This window comes from Alligator sinensis, unplaced genomic scaffold (assembly GCF_000455745.1).
Source record: "Alligator sinensis unplaced genomic scaffold, ASM45574v1 scaffold370_1, whole genome shotgun sequence".
Lineage (NCBI taxonomy): Eukaryota > Metazoa > Chordata > Crocodylia > Alligatoridae > Alligator > Alligator sinensis.
Genome location: NW_005842128.1, coordinates 1,157,079 through 1,164,472, shown reverse-complemented (window position 1 = coordinate 1,164,472; position 7,394 = coordinate 1,157,079). Strand labels below are relative to the sequence as shown.

General features: G+C 46.6%; 1 long non-coding RNA gene across 1 annotated transcript in view; it reads left to right on the top strand.

The window, feature by feature from the left end:
• The first annotated feature begins 335 nt into the window (after positions 1-335).
• The window catches only part of LOC112550498, a 16,262-nt gene continuing 9,203 nt past the window's right edge, over positions 336-7,394 (top strand). Inside the window, exons 1-2 of the long non-coding RNA XR_003094384.1 lie at positions 336-409; positions 1,487-1,588. This is a non-coding gene — a long non-coding RNA (uncharacterized LOC112550498). The remainder of the gene's footprint in view (positions 410-1,486; positions 1,589-7,394) is intronic.

The following is a 7,394-nucleotide window of genomic DNA, read 5'->3' as shown; positions in this document are numbered from 1 at the left end:
GCGCTAGTAATAAATGCTATGGCACTTTATTTATTGTGCTGCTTTACTATCCTAAAGAGAGAACAGGCCTTCTACTTATCCCCCCGCCCCTTCACTGAGACTCTGAAGTTTATCAGCTATTTAAAATGAAGCGTGGGTGGCTTATGATGACATCGGAATGACGAGATGAAAATGTCTCATGCCACATCTGAAGCAATACACAAATCTAAAAATAAATGCCGTCTCATGTTCTGAGCCTCCGGCTGCGCCTGGGGTCTGTTCTTCACTGCTTTTCCTGTCCCAAGCTTGCTTGTCACTTAAAACATCTGATGCACTGTGCTGCCCTTGAAACATCTGATTCATTGTAAGCTGGGCAGGGGGAGCAGATATTTTTTCATGGCATAGGAGACTGAATGGATCACAACAACAGGTAATGGGATACCGATGACTAAAGTGACAGTTCCCTGTTCAAATCCATTTTCAGGTCAGCAGTGACCAGGGAAACTTCTTCACTGCAGAGAGAACTCAGCCTATCAGCACCTGAGCTCCCCTAGTTTCGGTGCAAGGGTCCTAGGGTGGACCAAGAGGACATTCTGGTTTTCTGTTACTCTGTCCTTTATTGATACGAAACCCAGTGCCTTTATTTTGATCTTGAAGAGAAAAATGGAGGACATAAGGGCATCCAGTTTCCTATCAATAGAGGACAACCGGACTGTCCTCTATGATGGTCACCCTCAAGGGGCCACACAGCATAGCCATATTTGAGTACAGGCATCCATGCTGTTGCTGCCCTCAGCTGTTTGAGGCGGTGGGACTTTGGTGTTGTGTGGGCTGACCTGACTGCTGACTTCTTTGCATTATGTTGTAAGAGGGCTCTTCTGAGTATCTCTGCAGAAATTATCTTAATTTACCAGTTCAGTAAAGTATAAGCCACTTCTGGCTTGACACACTCTGGATTGGTGTGCATGACTGCCCTTCCAACTGGTAGCAAGGAACAATTCCAACCAAAGACCAGAGTCCTACCTGTTACCCTAACTGGAGCTTCATTAATGACAACAGGAGCCAAGCATGGGGCATGGCTGCTGTTGCTTGCCTTGAGATGATAGTATGCCCTGCTCAGGAGGCCTCATGGGAGCAACAGCCTCAAGCTGCAGCAGAGGAAATTTAGGCTGGAGATTAGGAGGAACTTTCTGACTCTGAGGGTAGTCAGGCGCTGGAGCTGGCTACCTAGAGAAGTTGTGGAATCTGCATCCTTGGAAACTTTCAAGAGCAGGTTAGACGGACACTTGGCAGGGATGCCTTAGTCGAGGGTGATCCTGCCTTAAGCAGGGGGCTGGACTAGATGACCTCATGAGGTCCCTTCCAGCCCTACTTTCCTATGATCTTGTAGGCTGTGTGTAAAGGTAGATGATAGATATTTTAATAGCATTAGACTTCCCCTCTGCGGTCTGCAGGTCCTGCAGCAGGACTACAAACACTGAGTGGTGGAATCATAACTGTCTTGCAGACCCAGTCTGACCAGTAATGGGTCCAGAACATCTTCCTGAGAGAACTCCTGAAGAAGGTGGGCTTTCCCCCAGCTCTTCAACATCAAGACATGCAAATAAAGGTAGGCATACCAGTCAGAAACTGCCCACCCTAGACCAGAGGTTCCAACTACCGGGCCGTGGCCCCATACTAAGCCATGGTGGGTTGGCTGCTGGGTCGTGGCATGAGCCCCCCCATTCAGACCCCCATCTATCTGCCCAGGCAAGCGGCTTCCAGGGTTAAAGCTGCATGGAGGGGCAGCCCCAGGAGGGAGGCAGCCAGCTCTGTGAGCCCCATCCCGCTCCCACTCTTACCGGGCCACGGTATAAAAAAGGTTGGGAACCACTGCCCTAGACTGTTGCTGTTCAGTAGCTATACAGCTTGGCATTGATGGGGTAAAGGAGGTTTGGGAGGCAATTTTTGCTGCCAACTGCATGTGTGTTGGGAAGGCTACCAGTGTCCCTGAAGAAATAGTGAGCTTTGAGCACATGGGCTTTCCAAATTGGGCTGGGGTCATTGATGGCCCATTATATCTGTCCAACCTAAGGTGCACATGGCTACGTAGACAGGAAAGGATCTTGCTTGCTCAATATATGGGCTTTGGTCAGTCAGAGGGAAGTTCATGAAATCAAAAATAGGATGCACCAGCATACATGGCAGCAGGGTATTCCAGAAGTCTGGTACTTTTAAATTTGACCCTGAAGCTGTTCCTAGCCATAGCCATTTTCAAGGGACCTAGGCCAAGTGTGGCGAAGCAGAAAGCCCAAAAGCCTGTTTCTGTATAACCAGTGTGAACCTTTGCAGATGTAACAACTAGCTTTGTCAGCAGAGTTAAAGGAAGCCATCCACATGTCTAACTAAGCCAGTAACGAGACAATTAAAGCACAAGGCCTGAAATGAAACACAAGAGAAGACTATACATTAAATAATCCAAATATGCTATATCCTAGCTTTGTCTTAAAATATTAGTAGTAGAGATTAATATAGCCAAAATGTATTAGATGCTATTTTACTAAACTAGATATATTTTTGTTAAGATATCCAATTTGAAAATTTGTAAAAACAAAGCAGCCTTGTCAGAAGACCATAAGCTAAGGACAGGAAGAAGCAGGACAGTCTTGAACAGCATTCCACACCCTTTTCCTTTCCCAAGGATATACATCCCAAGCAACTGACATCTTCCAAGTTCACAAGAGATCCCACTCCATCCAGTTAAAAAAAAATTCAGTGAAACAAAGAAATTTAAATAAAACCAATCAGAGGTCATTTATTAGACTATTAGAACAAGCCATCTATAAACATGGGGTGTAGGGTGGAGCAAAATTTGGAGAACAGAACTTGGCAAATTCAAGAAGGTTTGCTTCCAATCTTTGTGCCACCCTCTTCCCACCTCTCAAGTCTCCCCAGACATTATAGGTGAGAATCTATGTTGTCACAAGTAGTCAGATAGACTTTGGGATAAATGTTTGCGTGTTTTAGAGTGCAAGCAAATAAAAAGGTGAGGCTGTAGATCTGTTTCTGCCTCGTATCGGTAGCCAACCCACAAGCTTACCTGAAATCTAGGTAAAGCCCTACCCAGAGGTGTGTGTGCCTGGTAGAAGGTAGTTTTAATTACACAGTGAACAAACAATGAGGAAGCGTGCATTTGGCCATCCAAAGGCAAGACAGTGCTACCTACAACACCGGTTTAAGGCCAGGATGTACAATCCAATTAATGTGGGTGAAGCCTGCTGCGTGTCTGCAGCATAACATATGTCAGAGTAATGGGGAGACCGTTTGCTAGGAGAGGGATAGTGCCTAGGCTGGGTAAAGCCAGCCTGGGTATAGAAAATACTCCTGATAACTGGACCTGGATCCAGAAGAGAGAAGGAAGTGAGGGATACCCTCTAGGTCAACATATTTGGCCTACAGGGGGAAACTGGTGTGCCTGGGAAGGAATTGCATTTAATTTTTTTTTTTCCTCTCCCTTTGAGGTTGCTGTATCTCTGTTTTCCAAGAGCTCAGACACCAAGAAACTGAATAGCAAAATAACAGGAGTTCATAGAGGCAGTTCAGCTACCATGGACATACAGGAGTGCAGACACAAAGGGCAAAGAAAACAAATGAACAAAGGTCTAAGGAGTGTCATGTCCCATATAATGAAATTGCACCTTGTCATCTTTCTTTATGAATGCAAAAGGGTGGAGGGTCCTGGGTACGTCTGCCCATATGTACTGCTCTTGATGGGCTCAGTCCTGCACCAAAATCATCCAGTGGATACAGGTGGCATGGAGGGGGGCAGTGTCACCCAAGACCTCACCCGTGCCTCTGCTGGACATGTTTTCTCTTTGCTGGTGGGGAATGATTCTCCTCTGTAACATCGTGTATTGTACCTTTGCAACGATTACAACTGGTGTCTCCTAGGCATATTCTGAAGCACCTGCAACCCAGGGTGCCTCCCACCAAGACCTTAGCAAGTAACCTGCTCTAGGCATGAATAAAAGCAGAGTTATATAAAGGCAGGGAGGGGAAGCCTGGACACATTCTACCAGGGATGTCTTGCCATTATTTCAGCCTCTTGCATTTCAGCATTGGAACATGTCAGTTCACTGCAGATCCCAAGAAGGATGAGAAACAACCTGCTCCAACTCTAGCTAGAAAGCCATCCATATAGGCCATGGACCTCCTTCCATCATCTCATGAATGATGGGCAAGTGATTGACTGGAGGGATCGGAGAAGTGTGGGAAGCTTGCTCCGTGTACAGGGCAGGTAACACTGCTCTTTCTTCCTGCCCTGGAGCTTCTCTCACACAAAGTTCACCTCCTTTCAAGTGCCCACCATGTGATAAAATTCCCAGTAGATGTTAACTGAGAAGGGGGGCTGCTTACAGTTCACAGGGATGTTAGCATGGTGCTCCATTGTCTCTCAATTTTGGGTCTCATGTCCCCGGTCCCAACAACAGATCCTAAGCCTGTCTGCCCCACTGTCTCCCACCCTCTTGCTTCTCTCAGCAGGACTTAGTGCGCCCTGCACCTCTCTGGGCTCATTCTGGCTTTGCCTCTCACTAAGTCTTCACAAACCCCTTTTCTCTATACTCCTCTATGCTCTGTTGCCTTCTTTTTTTTGTATCTGAGCCCACCCTGGCTCTTGCAGGGAACACCTCTTTACCCCTTTCCTAGTCCCCCCCTCACAGGATAACCAAAAGTCAGGCCACCTCGGCTCTCACAACAACAAAAATTACATTCCCCTTCCCCGAGGGAACTATGATGCCTGGTCTCTTTAAACCCCATGCCTGCACTTTAGTGTCCATCTCTTTAAGGCTGTTATACTTCCCCACTTTTCACTACCAGCTTAAGTCTCATCCTGCTACAATCCTAGCTGCTCCCTCAGCACTCTCTGATAGCAATTCCTTCTGTTCTTCCCAGCCCTTTATTTCTTCTTCCCTTTCCTGGGTCCTGTATCAGCTTTTATCTGCCAGGGATGGGCTACTAATTACTCTGCCCAGGTGTCCCTCATTATCACTGCTGGGGCTGCCTCCTCCCTTCAGTATGTTATATTTCCCATAGTAACCTGACCCCTAGACTTGCGTTAAGGGCTAAGTTTCAGGGTTGTATTCCTCATTCCCTGCCCCTTGCCAAACTCTGCCTAAAAACGTCTTAGGCAGTTTACAGAATCATTGATGAATTGCACAAGAAGTTTCCCTGCAGCATTAAGCAGGAGTGGATTCAAATCTGGACTGACATAAGCAGGGTACAGCACTAGGATGTAGCAGCACACAGTCACCAGCCCCAGAGGTCCTTGCAGCTTCCCTGACATCCAACCACAGCAGCAGTTTCTCACACTGGCTGCTCCTGAAAATACTTTCATGCTAGTGTCAGTGTGAGAAAAAACATCTATCTATCTATCTATCTATCCCCTTTTTGATCGAAATGGTTAGCCAAAATCCTGACAGACCTCTGGGGTCATCTGGCCCAAAGCCCTGCAGAAATGTCATTGCTACAAGTCATCCCTGACCAATGCTTCTCCAGCTTCATCTTGAAAACCTCCCATCAAGGAGATTCCCTAGGCTGCCCATTCATTGTTCTAAGTCTATTTTGCTACAAACTAAAGCCATTGCTTTACTTAAAGCTCCCATCACCCTGCCTCCATCATGGCAGCCTTTTCAATATTTGAAAACTGCCATCACGTCCTTTCTTAACGTCCCTTTCTCCGAGCTAAACACACTGCATTCTCACCCTTCCCTCAGAGGTTCTCTCTACCTTTTTTGTAACTTGTGCATGCCTTTGTTTTCCATGTCCATGTTTTCCATGGAAGGGGAAAGCTGTTTCTGCTGCCTGAAACCTAAAGGAGTTTTGTGGCTTTTTACTCTGCACTTAGAGCAGGGGCATCAAACTCATCGGGCCCTGCAGGATGAATCAGTAATGCATAGCTGGTCCATGGGCTGGCTCCAGTATCTGAGGTAGATCCAGCAAAGGCATTGCATGCAGCACATGTTGCACTGCATGCAGTGCAGAGGCCTAGCCCAAGACCCATAGGCAACATTGTGGGCTGGATGATAGGGCTCCATGGGCTGTATCTTTGACACCCTTGCCTTAGAGGAAGGGCAGTGGGTTATACCCAACACGTTCTTGCAGAGGCATAAGAAAGCAAGGTAGATTTGCATCTTACAAATTTAACAGTTGGAGATATACAGTATAAGCTTTCATGAGCTGGAGCTCAGTTCATCAGATTCTGTGAAGGGATGTACAGAAGCAGTGTATGGAACGAAGAAAGTGATTTGAATACAAAAGGTGGGAAAGGAATGAGAAGGGGAAGAGGCAATGTTGGGAGCGGCAACTAGCAATGAACCCATAGGAACAAAGGAGTCATAAAAGCTAATTCAGGGAGCAGAATAAGAATCCATTGGCCCATAACACAATCCAGTTTGTAGACGATTTCTTGGTCTGCAGTCTCCTGGTCAAATTTGGTTTTTAAAGGCTTGCTGCCTAAGAACAGCTACCCTGAGGTCAGCAAGACAGTGTCCAGGGAGGTTAAAGTGTTCTGCCACAGGCCTGTGAGTCTTTCTGCAGCTGACATCAGAGCAGTGTTCATTTACTTTTTACCTAGGGATTGCCCCATCTGTCAGCGGGGAGGCCATACACAAAAGCTAAGGTCTGTGCTGTGGGTGGCTGGAGTGTGCCAGTAGAGGCTAGACAGTAGAATTTCACTTTCAGAATAGGTGGAATGGGATTTTAAGCTATTTTTCCCATTTTTCTCCCCTAATTAAGAAGTGTCTAATTCTTTACCTGAATTTTCTGGTGTTTGACCATGGGACTAAGCAGGCCGAGATACTTGTACATAAACGCTGAACTGTGCTTATTTCTTCAGAGTTATACAGCAACAGGCTCATGGTGTAATACCTTTGTCTCTCTTCACAAATGGGATTCCTTAGAAAATATTTTTCAGCAATTCCTGAGTCAAGCCTGACCCAGAAAGCAGTGAAATGAGTCTGATCTTGAAGGATGCCAAGGCTCTGCAGTCTCAGCAAAGGCCTTCTTGATTAGCAGTGGTTGGGGCTCTCTCAGGAACTGTCCTTCAGCCCTTGGCACCTGCTGATGCTGAACAAGGGCGTTGGCTTGTGCTCGCTGCAGCGGTTCTGTTATGTCAGCGTTCATTCACGAAAAAGATAACTAAGTCTGCTAAAATCCACTTCAGGCAGGTCATGCAGCAATGAGAGGGCAGCAACTCTTTGGGGAAGTTTTCTCTACAGATACCTCTAGGCTCTTGCTGATATGTAGTTCCTAATCCAAGTCCTACTTGCACACAATCCCCCAACTCATGTTTTGGTGGTATTTTCAACGTGGACTAGCTGCTCTTCTCAAGCAAAAGGCCAGAGGCCAAGCAGTGCGTACACTTACAATCTCTCTGC